Here is a 13328-nt window from a genome sequence, read left to right as displayed (position 1 = left end):
TGTCTTCCATGGCAGCACTAGGACTCTTCCAATATGTTACAGCATCCACACATCAGGCCGGACATATGTTAGACCTTATCTTTGTGGTGAGAGTTGTAGTGTATCAGATTTCTGCTAATGCAGTGCCATTGTCTGACCACTATGCCCTAAAGGCCCATGTGGATACTTCACCTCTACCCCATTTAGGCGGTGAGCAAGTTTTAGCTCGCCCACAAAGCCAGATGGGTTTCAAATGGTTTTGCGGGATCCCTGGCCCTCTGTTGACTCATTGTATGAGCTTGCAGAGATCTGGAATAGTTAGCTCTCTGCAGCCATTGACGAGATCTCTCCTTGATGTCATCTTCAGGTTCACGATCTGTGCTGTGGTATACCCCAGAGCTGCGATCAATGAAACGGCAATTAAGATGTCTAGAGAGACAGTGGCGACCTGCCCATGACAAAGCTACGAGAATATTTATAGGTCATTTATGTGGACCTATAAGACGGCAGTCAAAGCCACAAAGAAGACTTACTTTGGAACCCAGATCGCATCTACGACCTTGCGCCCGGCACAATTATGTAGTATATATCATTCGGTCATTAACAACCTTACCGCAAGGTAAACTAAATGTTAGAGAATTGGAAATCAGTTGTGAAGCTTTTGTGAGTTTTATCACAGATAAGGTCTCGTCACTCCAACGTGACCACCCTGCCACAATTGATACAGTGAAAGGACTCGAGGCACCGAGCACATCTTCTGGTCAATTTCTGGATTCCTTCACTCCACTTAGCCTGGAGGAGGTTGGCAGGATCCTTTTTGCTGTATACCCTACTACCTGTGGGTTAGATCTGTTCTGGTCCTGGCTTATAACAGCTAGCTAGACGATGCTATGGGAACCACTGCAGGCCATTGTCAACAGATCCCTCATAGAAGGGATCTTTCCCATGCCTCTTAAAGAGGCTGTGGTCCGTCCCCTTTTGAAAAAACCATCTGCAGACCCAGCCGTATTGGCAAACTATTGCCTGGTGTCAAACCTTCCCTTTTTGGGTACGGTCATAGAGCGGGCGGTGGTGATTCAGCTACAGGGATTTCTGGATGATACTTCCTCACTGGATCCATTCCAGTCCCACTTTTGGCCAGGTCACAGGATGGAGATGGTTCTGGTCGGCCTCATAGATGACCTCTTGCAACATCTGGATTGGGGTGGCTCAGTGGTGCTGTTACTATTAGATCTGTCAGCTGCATTTAACACGGTTGACCATCAGCTACTGTCTAGCTGCCTTGCTGACGTGAGGATCCAGGGTTGGCCTTGAAATGGATGGTCTCTTTTCTCCAAGGTCGAGGACAAAGGGTGGTCATAGGGGAAGAATCATCCCGAAGACACCTACTTATATGTGGTGTAAGAACATATAAGGGTGCAGTTCTGTCCCCGATGTTATTTAACATCTATATGTGCCCCTTTACACAGATCGTCAGGAGGTATGGGCTGGGATGTAAGAACTACAGGGTGCAGTTCTGTCCCCGATGTTATTTAACATCTATATGTGGCTCTTTACACAGATCGTCAGGAGGTATGTGCTGGGATGTCACCAATATGCAGATGACACACAGCCCTATCTAATGATGAGTGGCCAGTCCAACTGTACCCAGGATAATCTAGACCTGACTCTTCAAGCTGTAGCATCTTGTCTCAGGCTGAGTTAGTTGAAGCTGAATCCGATGAAGACGGAGGTTCTATATCTGAGTCGGGGTGGCCCAGGAAGGGAGATCCTTTTACCAGCTCTTGACGTGGTGCCAGTGATACCGACTCCTAAGGTCAAGAGCATAGGGGTGCTTCTGGAGTCCTCTCTGACAATGGAAGCCCAGGTTGTAGCTACTACCAAATCCACCTTTTTCCATCTTCGGTGGGCTTGGCAGTTGGCCCCTTTCTTGGAACATGACTACTTGGCAATGGTGATCCACGCTACAGTCACCTCGAGAATAGATCACTGCAAGGCTCTCTACATGGGGCTACCCTTGACTCTGACTTGGAAGCTTCAGCTAGTGCAGAACACTGCAGCATGGCTGTTAATAGGGCTCCCTCGATGGGACATATTCAACCGGTGCTGAAAGAGCTGTACTGGCTACCTATTGTGTTCCGAGTCTGCTTCAAGGTGTTGGTATTGACTTTTAAAGCCCTATATGATTGGGGGCCTGCCTACCTACGGAACTGCCTTTCTCCGCATGTTCCCCAGACAGCACTGCATTCAGGGACACAACATCTATTGCAAGGGTGACCATTGGCCATGCTAGCTGGGGCTGATGGGAGTTGCAGGCAAAAAACATCTGGAGAGCTACTGTTAGCCACCCCTGATCTATTGTCTATGCCCAGAACAAGGGAGGTCAGGCTGTGTTCTATATGGGCCAGAGCCTTCTCAGTGGCAGCATCAGAAATGTGGAACACCCTCTCGGAGGCCATAAGGGCCCTGTGGGATCTCTCCCAAGTCCTCGGGGTCTGCAAAACTGAACTATTTCAACAGGCCTTTAATGCCTAAACTGGAAGAGGACTGCCACCCTACAATGCTGTGGAATTACGATCACTATGGGATCACTGTTAGGAAGAAAGATCCCACCTATATTGTATATTGTATTTGAACAGCACCATAAAATGTTTTAATTGTTTTGCTTTTAATCTGTAATTATGGATGTTTCAATTGAACTGATTGTTAGCCACCCTGAGACTGCTTGCGGAGAGGGTGGGATAAAAATTTAAAGTATAAACAAACAAACAAACAAACAAATAAATAAATAAATAAAAGCTTTCTGGAAGTCAAGGTAAGCAACATCTATTGGGTTCCCTTTGTTCACATGTTTGTTCACCCCCTCAAAGAACTCTTAACAAGTTAGTGAGACAAGATCTTCCCTTACAGAACCCATGCTGAGTCTTCCTCAGTAGCTTTTGTTCATCAATGTGCCTACTAATTCTCTCTTTAATAATGGTCTCCACTAACTTTTCTAATATTGAAGTCAGACTGACTGACTTGTAATTTCCCAGATCTCCTCTGGAACCCTTTTTAAAGATGGGGGTGACATTAGCTACCTTCCAGTCCTCAGGAACAGAGGCAGATCTTAAAGAAAAATGATATATTTTTGTCAGGAGATCCACAAGTTCACCTTTGAGTTCTTTCAGAACTCTTGGATGTATACCGTCCGGGCCTGATGACTTATCAGTTTTTAAATTGTCTATCAGTTGTAGGACCTCCTCTCTCATCACCTCAATCGTCACTCAATCATCGCTCTTGTCAGTCAGGTCTTTCAACACCCCTCCTGAAATCAGTGGTTCTGGAGTAGGCAAACACTTCTTATCTTCCACAGTTAAGATGGAGGCAAAAAATGCATTCAGCTTCTCAGCCATTTCCCTATCATCTTTCAGTGATCTTTTTACCCTTTGGTCATCCAATGGCCCCACAGCCTCCCTAGATGGTTTCCTGCTTCTAATCTATTAGAATTGTTATTGCTGGTCTTTATGTTTTTTGCAATATGCTCTTCATAGTTCCTTTTTTCCTGGTAACCATAGGGGTGGAATTCTAGCAGGAGCTTTTTTGCATGTTAGGCCACTTGTAGCCAATCCTCCAAGTGCTTACAAAAAAGAGCCTTGTAAGCTCTTGGAGGATTGGCTACATCAGGGTTGTGTCACCTAATATGCAAAGAAGCTGCTGCTAGGATTCCACCCCTGACAATAAGGTTTTCAAGGCAAGAGACTTTCAGAAGTAGTTTGCCATTGCCTGCCTTTTGTGGCAAGCCTGGAATTCCTTGGTGATCTCCCATTCAAATATTAACCAGGTTTGACCTTGCTTAGCTTCCAAGTTCTGTAACAAAGCACAGGAAACCACAGTGTATGTCCGGGGCGGCCAAACTTACTTAATATAAGAGCCACACAGAATAAATGTCAGATATTTGAGAGCCATAAGACATGAACGTCAGATGTTTGAGAGCTGCAATACATGAACATAAATTTTGAGAGCTGCAAGACATGAAAAGAGGGAGGGAGGGAGGAAGGAAGGTAAATAGATGGGGAAGGGAGGAGGGAGAGAGACAGGTGGAAAGAAAGCAAATTTAATTTTAAATGCATTTCTAAGCCACTGGCTGGCTTGGCTTGGTGAAGTGATTTAAAGAGAGAAATACTTTCTCCAAGCCAGCTGATGGTGACAGTGGGGGCTTTGAGAGCCACAAAGTATGTGTGAAAGAGCCACATGTGGCTCCCAAGCCACACTTTGGCCACCCCTGGTGTATGTGATTTGATTGCTTTTGTGTGTATGCTTTCCATTTAACTAGTATTTTTCAATAAACCATTTCCCCTTTTAATTGGTTTCTGTCATTTGAGAGTTTTCCTCTTGAAATAGGTGAAAAGATCCCTCTATAGCCTTTTGCCAGCTTTGTCTCTTATTAATTCCCCATCCCCATTGAGACAGGCGATCAGGGTAACAGTTTATCAGTGACTACTAGCCATAGTAATTGAAGGGACCTTCTATATACAAAAGCAGGAAACATCTGAATACCAGTGGTAGGAAAAGGCCTCAGGGGTTCATTGGCTCTTTAGGGCAACTGGTTGGTCACTGTGTGAAACAGGATGCTGGACTAGATGCACTACTGACCTAGCAAGCGCTACTTATGTTCTTATATCCTCAATGATGAAATAATAGGATTTTGTTTGCCTTCACCCCTTGGAACTATCATGTTTAAATTCTTATTTCATTTCTCTTAATAAAATCTTCGTATTTGAAATCTGGTGTCAGAAGTTTTGTCCCTCAGAACTGACCCTGTTTCCTGCCTGTTATTCCTGTCTGCCATATTTGGTCTCACACTAATTCTTCCATCTAAATTTGAGACAAGGCAGTTCAGGTAACAGCATCATGACCCTGGTATTCCTTGGAGGTTGTCCATCCAAATACTATGCGAGGCTGACTCTGCTTAGCTTCCAAGATCTGATGAGAGCAGGCTAGCCTCAGCTATCCAGGTCACTATTCTACTAGCTATCCTACTGGGGGTGGGGTGGTGGTGGTGGGACAGATGGTATGTGGGGTTGGCTGCCTTGCAGAAATGAGAAGCATGCCTGGATCCTCCCTCACCTTCTGCCAACCAATTACTATAGCCATGTTTTCCCAAAGAGCTTCTTTAGCACATAAAAAAGTTATGATCTTTCAGCTGGTGGCAGATATCCAGTTTCAGAGAGGCAAGGACAGAATGTACATATATACAGATACACATGCTCAGACCTCAGATTCAGCGGGAGCTCACAGAAGCACAGCTCCTAAACCTTTCTGAGAGTTCCACCTCCTTGTCCATTGAATAGTATGTGCAGCTGCATAACAATCCCTGGATGAGCTCCACCACCTATTTTTCTACAAAACAACCCCTGCACACGCTAGATATAATACATAATCCTGACTTTCTATTTTCCCCAATTTACAAAAGCGATTTCCCTCTAATTTGTACAACCTAAAGTGAGTGACCCGTGTGTAGAAGTAACTCAGCCTCCATTAATGATACAGTATCTTGTTCATGGCTAGGATGATATACTGATTTTATTTCATAAAAAAATAACATTACTAAAACATTCTTCCTTAGACTTTCATTTAGTAGGAGGGCATATCCTGTGAAATCTCTCATGATGTCTCAGGAAGTGAAACAAATAAATGGTCACAAGTACAATAGAAAGATAAAAGAAGACAGCTCCAAGCTGAACAACAGAAGAAAAAGGGATACTTGACAACTACTGGCTTGAATCACACAAAATGTTCAGATTTTTACTGCTGATTAAGGATATCATTTTGGTGGCAGTTTTTCTTATTCTCCACCTGAAAATGGTATCTATCTGCAGAACATCAGTAGATAATATGATAATATGAGAAAAACAGTATCCATTATGAACATAGAATAAGCTGCTTGTTATTTGCTTCATATGATGAATTGATTTACCAAGAATAATATACTATGAAAGCACACACATAAACAAAATAGCTATCCTTAGTACCCATGAGCATATGTAGGGCAGAAAGATGTCAAAAGATGCCCTAGAAGTTTGTGCACGCAAATATATTCAGTGAGGGGATGAAATATGTTTTTCACTGAATTTTTTACAAGAACAAAATCTAATTTTGAGCTGCTTTGGGGTTTGAGTTAACAGCTTTCAGCCTGCAAAAAGATTCCTCTGTTGATCTGAATTTGCTAGGGAGAAGAGAAAGCATAGAGCATATGCTAAAGACCGTATGCAATGTGCATTTTTACTGTAGTTCATCATAATTCTCAAGAAAGCAAAATACTACACATGCTAAAAATAATGTGTGCCAGCTGCGCTCCTTCTGGGATACAAAATTTTACTGCTTAATTGGGTAAGCTCTTCTAATATCTTCACCATAGTGTGCAAAATAAGCTGTTTGTAATTATCGTCAGCTCCTTCACTTAACCTAGGGTATTATTTTCTTCAGTATTAATTTTTCACCTTATCTTTCCTGCCCTGCCCTTTTGCAAAAATTGTCTTCTTGGTCTCTTTGCTGGAAGGTGATAGCTTTGTATTATAGATACGAACATAAGAATCTTAATTTCTTTTAATCTTTTTTTATTATTTTCTCAAAAGAAAGTTGGGACAGTAGAAATAGTAATTCCACAGGAAAAGATCACAGAAGAGGATGAGAGAACTTGCCAAATCTAGACCTTTGTGGCAGTTTCGCAACCTTCTTCTGCTCTCTCTCTCTCGTATACACAGTTCCTTTCATGGAGCCACAGTGTGCAAAATTTTTACATAGGTTCAATGCATACTTCTTATCATTCTGTTCGATGGCAGGCTCTTCCTTTTGCAGTCCTTGATGTAAAATTCAAGAAGATTCCCTTGGAACAAAGGTTATATATCTGTGGATTTAATGAGATTGAGCAGTTGAATCTTATTACACTGCAATATGTACGTGGATATCTGTGTGAAGTTCATTGCCCCTTCGCTTCAGTCTTACCCCGGACTTTCAGATAAAGAAATCACAGAGAATCTTCTGAAAGGGACTAACTCTCAAACAACTATTAACAATGCAAAATTCTTCGCAGCTGTTTGTAGAATATGTGAGAGATCCACATCAACAAGTTGTTTTGTTTTATTTTAGGGCAAAATAGAATTTTTATCTGGTTTTATATTATCTCTCTTGATTGACCTCTTTGTTTTATTCTGATCTATGATCGTAATAAATATATTGATTGATTGGTATCTAAAACATATAATAAAGGGTTGTGTCCAGGCCTTGAAAAATAGCAACTATTTCTGGTTTTGCTTCACTTCTAATAATATACCAGGATTAATATGACTGGTCCAAAAATATCATTAAAAATAACACACCCCAGCTTTTATCTTGACACAAAACTCAGATTCTCATAGGAAAGCCTTTAATCTGACTTTCATTCCCCCCCTCCAACATTGGCAGTGATCCTATAAAGAAGCCTATCTTTGCTAGCAAATGTTGGCTGCATGGAGAAGTACTGAAAAGCAGAGTTTGTTTATTGAAATCCCTATCAGGAGAGTGATCCAAGTAGGCAGCCATGTTGGCCTGAAGTAGTAGAACAAAATAGGAGTCAATTGCACCTTTAAGACCAACTTAGTTTTATTCAGAATGTAAACTTTCGTGTGCTCTAAACACACCATCAGATGAGGAATTCGGCACAATGAGCAGTGCCACACATAGCTGATAAGCAGTGGCTCAGAATGCAAAATGGTACAGATTAAAGATCCAGTGACAGAATAGTAAAATTAGGTAGGCAGGGGTTTAGAGTGTAAAATGGTACAAATATAAGATCCAATGACAGAATAGTAAAATTAACAAATTGAGCAAACCATTGATCTGAGTAGCATGAGCATGCGAAAGCAACAAAAAAGTACTATGTCAAAATGTATATGTTAATGACTCTACTGTTATAAACCTGGGTCAAAAAGAAGGAACTTCTATCTCAGAAGTTTTCCCATCCAACTAATTCACCTTTTAACATACAACATGTATATAGTTTGTCAATAGGAGAAAAATACATTAAAATATAGCGGGAGATGGGCTCAATATATGTAATGGGATAAACAACCAATATCCCTGTTTGAGTGTGTCAATTTCACTTTTAGCATGGGCAGCAGTGAGGCGGAGCATGGCGTTCAGGCGGAGGAGGGAGGAGAGTTGGCTTAGGCAGCTTCCTGAGCAGTTTTGCCCATGACACGCCCCCCCCCCCCGAGAGGCGCAACTTTAAGCCAGCAAAAATAGCAGCATGTTCCATAGGCACTCGTTGAAACAAAAAAACAAAGGTCACCTCCGCAGCTGCAGAAGCTCTTAAACCCCTTAGGAAGCGGCGTGATTGTCTCACCAATCCCCTTGCGTCTCAGGCTGATGACCCCCCTCCCTAGCACCCAATCGCGGTCTCCCCCCTCCTAGAAATACTTCCATTCTGGCCTCGCACAACTCAGTAGTTAGGAAGAGGAGCGCATGATGGGAAGTTCTGCTGGCGAGCTCCTGGCCATACAGACTTAGAGTGAGGGACAGTCAGGCACGTTAGTGACGGGTTTTGCACCTCGTGGTTGCTTTGACAGTATTTTTGACTTGCGAGGCTAACTGCTCTTGTTTCCAGGTCTCCATAGGTTCTGGGTTCCCGGAGGCTCTGCATGAGAGGACTGTCGCCCATGGTTGGGTAAGTTTCACTGTGCCCCCCCGTTCTCTCCCTCCCCTCACTCTTGACCGCTCGGTGTGCGAGCATCTCTGGCACGTGAACCAGGCAATGGGCTCCGGCAGGGGACATTTGCTGACCCCGCTTCCCTGTGCTGCTGCCTGCTCCCTTCCCTTGGTCTGCCCTCTGCCACGTTCCCAACCCCTGGCAGGGCACGGTGTGTGTGTGTGTGGCAGCTGCCCTGTTGCGGGGAGGTGGGTCAGAGACTCTCCCTTTAAGAGAGCGCCCGGCTGAAACACAGCCTGCTCTTCCAGCTGCCGCCCCTGCAGGTGCTCTTGATCTCTATCTCCATTTTGCAGGTGGGAAACCAACATAGAGGCTTCCATGTGTGTCGCTCCACCCTTCCTCAGCTGTTTTTGCCCATCGCTCTGAATGGAGCCCTGCCCACGGCGAGACTGCCTAGTGCACACCTGCGAGACTGTTGCACTCTGTTCCGGAAAAATAAAGTCTGAGCTATGCCCTCTGTTGTCTCTCCTGCTTGGTATCTGCTGCAAGTTCCCTGGGCAACCCCCCCTTCTGTCAGTGGCCTCTCCGAGGGAATGTCTGGGAGGGTGGACACACTTGGTTTTGGGGGGGATGGTCTATGAGCTGCCACACTGTCCCCCGCATGGCTGGACAGGGGAGGGGAGTGCTGCCCCTCAGCCTGCCTGGGTTGACAGCCTACCTGACCCCACAGGGCTGTTGTGCGCAGGACACTAAGGGAGAGGCTGATGAAGTGGACTCAGAGTTCTGCGGCTGATGCACTCGCACTCTGAGTTCTGCGGCCCCCGGGGGAGATGTTCTGTGCACATGGCAGCGGGTGTCAGGGCAACACAGGGGGTCTCTGGGTGGGTGGGTGTCTGCTGCTGGGCTGGCTGCTCACTCCCAGACACACCTTCCAGCCGCTGTCTGACAGCAAACTCCTGCACTTGGTACTTCCTGCTTGTCTGCCTGCCATTGACAGAGTCTCTGATAGCGGGAGGGTGTGAGGGGATTGACAGCTTCTCCATGGTCCCATGCGGCCCTGTCTCACCCCCACCCCTGCCTCGCCACCAAGCCAGGCTTCTCGTGAGTGCATGCCCAGCTTTTTTCCTGTTCCCTTCCCATGTTGGTGGGATGTCTTTCCTTCGCCTGCAATGGTCTGCCCATCATTGGCTCTGTTTTCTGTTTGGGGGCATGTTGGGGATGGTTATCAGCCTCTCTGGGGTCGCCTCTCCCCATCCTTGATTGTCATGAGCCGCGGTGCATGCTCCAGGACTGGCCAATGGGGGGGGGGGTGTGCTGGCCCTCCCCTTTGGCTACCTCTCCCTCCCTTGTGCCTATGCCAGCGGCATTGCCATGACGACCGTCTCCCTAATGGCAAGCTACGCATCTCCCCTTTGCAGGCTCCAGTGTGCCGAAGTCCTCAGGAAATCTACTAGTGGCACAGCAGCTACACTGTGGCCGGCTGCCACTTATGTCTGGATTGGGCTGTTAAATAAGTTGTATGATTTTTTTATGATGTAACTTGCCCTGAGCCTGTCCTACGGGAAGGGCGGGCTAAAAATGGAATAAAATAAATAAATAAATAAATTTCATTTTAAACAGCTTTCAGTGCCTATTTGAACTAAAAAGATTAGCTTAAATTTTAAATGAGTAAATGGAACTGCTAAGGACAGTACCATAATCATGTCCATTGTTCTTCCTTGAAGGTTGAGTCTTAGCTCTGGAATTCCTTGCACATAGCATTCTTCCATTTTCCAAGACTGAATATCTATCAAGAAAATTGTAAGAGCTTATTCCTGCATTTATTTTGTGATGAGGGATAACTTTAGGAGTGTACATCAGGAGACCAGTTAAAACTGTTTTGGAGCAAGATGACCAAATGGCCTCAATGAGTGACCCTACACACAGTGGTACTACAGTCTTGATCCAAGCTGAATGAACTCTGCAGCATTGTCAGCACCACAGCAATCACTAGGCAAAACTTGTTCCTGGCTCCCAGTAGTCTTAGAGGGCAGCAGGGAGCCAGTCCACCATTAGGTGTACACAATCGAACAGTGTGTACGTAGGCTCTATACATGTGATTGACACTCTTCTTTGGGACAGGTTCCCAATTGTGTATACAATTCACACAGAGGCTCTTACAGAAGTTACTAGGAAATGCGTATGGGCAAGGGAGCTGGCTGATCTGATTCCATATCCTCCTGGACTATAATTGTACAAAATTCTACATGTATGCAATCCTCTGGAGAGTTTAATTTGATTGCATTATTTGTAATCCTTTATCCTATTTGTATTCTAACCTCTCCAAGTATTTTACATATATAATCATCTGAAGAACCTTTTAATACAGTTAAAGCTGAAAGGTGAGTAGCTGATGAACAGATGATACTCAGTGACTCAGGAGCCACATGTGGCTTTTCAGACCACCATTCCCCAATGTGTCATCAACACCATATTCCTGGAAACTGGGCCAGGACATTGCCAGGTAGGGCCTGTGGCTGGCAGATGGAGCATTTTGAAACAGCCACCACCAGAGAGACTGAAGGATGAGTGAACTGCTAGCATTTCTGAGCTGTGAGCCTCATGCCAGGGATAGAAGTAAAGGACCAGTCCTTTTCAACAACCCCCTTCCTATGGTTATACATTTAATATTATAAGCTATATTCATGATCATCAACCTTTATTGGCATAAAAGAAATCAGTTATACAAAATAAAAGGATTACCAAGTTATACAGAATAAAAATTACCTATAAAATACAAAAGGTACAGTTAAAATTTAGAAACATCGTTATCAATTAAAACTATGGCTACAAAATTCTTTGGCGTATCATGTTGGCCAGAAAAATAAACTTGGCTACTGTTTCAGTGTCTTTCAGGGAGTAACCACTCAGGAGCCTACAGACTATTAAGGCATCCAAACAGCCTCCTGATTTCTCCAAAATGGGACGCAGTAGTGAGTTACAAAGCTGTGAATATAGCAAACAGTGGAGCAAAACATGAGGGACTGTCCCTCATAAGCTATATTGTGTGTGTGTGTTCGGTAGAGTGGTGCACAGGGTGTGCAGTAATCATGTGGCTCTTTTGGCTGAAGCTAAATGCAAATGTGGCTCTGCATGAGATGTGGAGTGAGTGTACCACTGATTCAGAAACCGTTTCCACAAAAACTTCCATAATAACACATGTAATGCAAGCAAAGCATCTGTGTACAGTGGTACTTACTAGCCTTACTATATAAAGGTTATCTACTTGCTATGAACCTTTAGCAGTGCAAACCTCTAAGGCAGTATGAGGGATGTCTTGAGACAAGACTGAAGGACTTGTGGTAGATCTGTCCCCAGATCTTGTATAGTGCTTCTAAGCTTCCTGTAGATACTGAATTGCTGCACTGAAAGTTGCTGATGCTTCTGTGCAGCTTCCAGTAGTAGCACAAAAGGCCTGTGATTACTTTGCACTGGTGTTGGATAATAGCCACTCAAAGAAATGTAACAGGTTAGTGAGGCAAGATCCTCCCTTACAGAACCCATGCTTTCTCAATAACTCGTGTTCATCAATGTGCCTACTCATTCTGTCCTTGATAATGGTTTCTACCAACTTCCCCGGTATTGAAGTCAGACTGACTGGCCTGTAGTTTCCCGGATCTCCTCTGGAACCCTTTTTAAAGATGGGGGTGACATTTGCTACCTTCCAGTCCTCAGGAACGGAGGCAGATTTAAATGAAAGATTACATATTTTTGTCAGAAGATCCACAAGTTCAACTTTGAGTTCTTTCAGAACTCTTGGATGGATGCCATCCGGACCTGGTGACTTATTAGTTTTTAATTTGTCTATCAGTTGTAGGACCTCCTCTCTTGTCACCTCAATCTGACTCAGGTCTTTCAACATCCCTTCCAATGTAAGTGGTTCTGGAGCAGGCAAACACTTCTTATCTTCCACAGTGAAGACGGAGGTAAAAAATGCATTCAGCTTCTCAGCCATTTCCCTATCCTCCTTCAGTAATCCTTTGACCCCTTGGTCATCCAAGGGCCCCACTGCCTCCCTGGCTGTTTTCCTGCTTCTAATATATTTGAAGAAATTTTTATTGTTGGTCTTTATGTTTTTTTGCAATATAGTCCCTTTTTGCTTGCCTGATCACAGTCTTGCATTTGATTTGCCACATCCTGTGTTTCTTTTTATTAATCTCATTTGGACTAGCTTTCCACCGCTTAAAGGAGTCCTTCTTACCTTTTACAGCTTCCATTTCTTTGTTTGTTAATCATGCAGGCATTAATTCCCCTCCCCACCTCAAGGGGAGCTGATCTCTGCCATCTATCTGGAGAGCAGTTGTAATTCTGCGTGATCTCCAGCCCTCACATGGAGACTGGCAACAGTGGTTTCCCATGAGGAAAGGCCTTTCTCTCAGAGGCCTGTAGTGATGTGATATGAATTTCCCACTAACTTGGAAAGGTACCACTAAAGGCCTCTGGGCATGTTTCCCCCCTCCCCAGACTTGCTATCTTACCACCCACCCAAGTGAAGGCATTAATCCCACACACACACCTCAAGGGGAGCTAATCTCTGCCATCTATTTGGATAGCAGTAGTTGTAATTCTGAGAACTCTTCAGCCCTCACCTGGAAATTGGCAACACTGATTCCCAATTCCCATGAGGAAAGGCTTTTCCCTC

Source organism: Heteronotia binoei, chromosome 8 (genome assembly GCF_032191835.1).
Source record: "Heteronotia binoei isolate CCM8104 ecotype False Entrance Well chromosome 8, APGP_CSIRO_Hbin_v1, whole genome shotgun sequence".
Taxonomy (NCBI): Eukaryota; Metazoa; Chordata; class Lepidosauria; order Squamata; family Gekkonidae; genus Heteronotia; species Heteronotia binoei.
The sequence above is the reverse complement of the archived record's forward strand: the minus strand, read 5'-3'. Positions refer to the sequence as shown.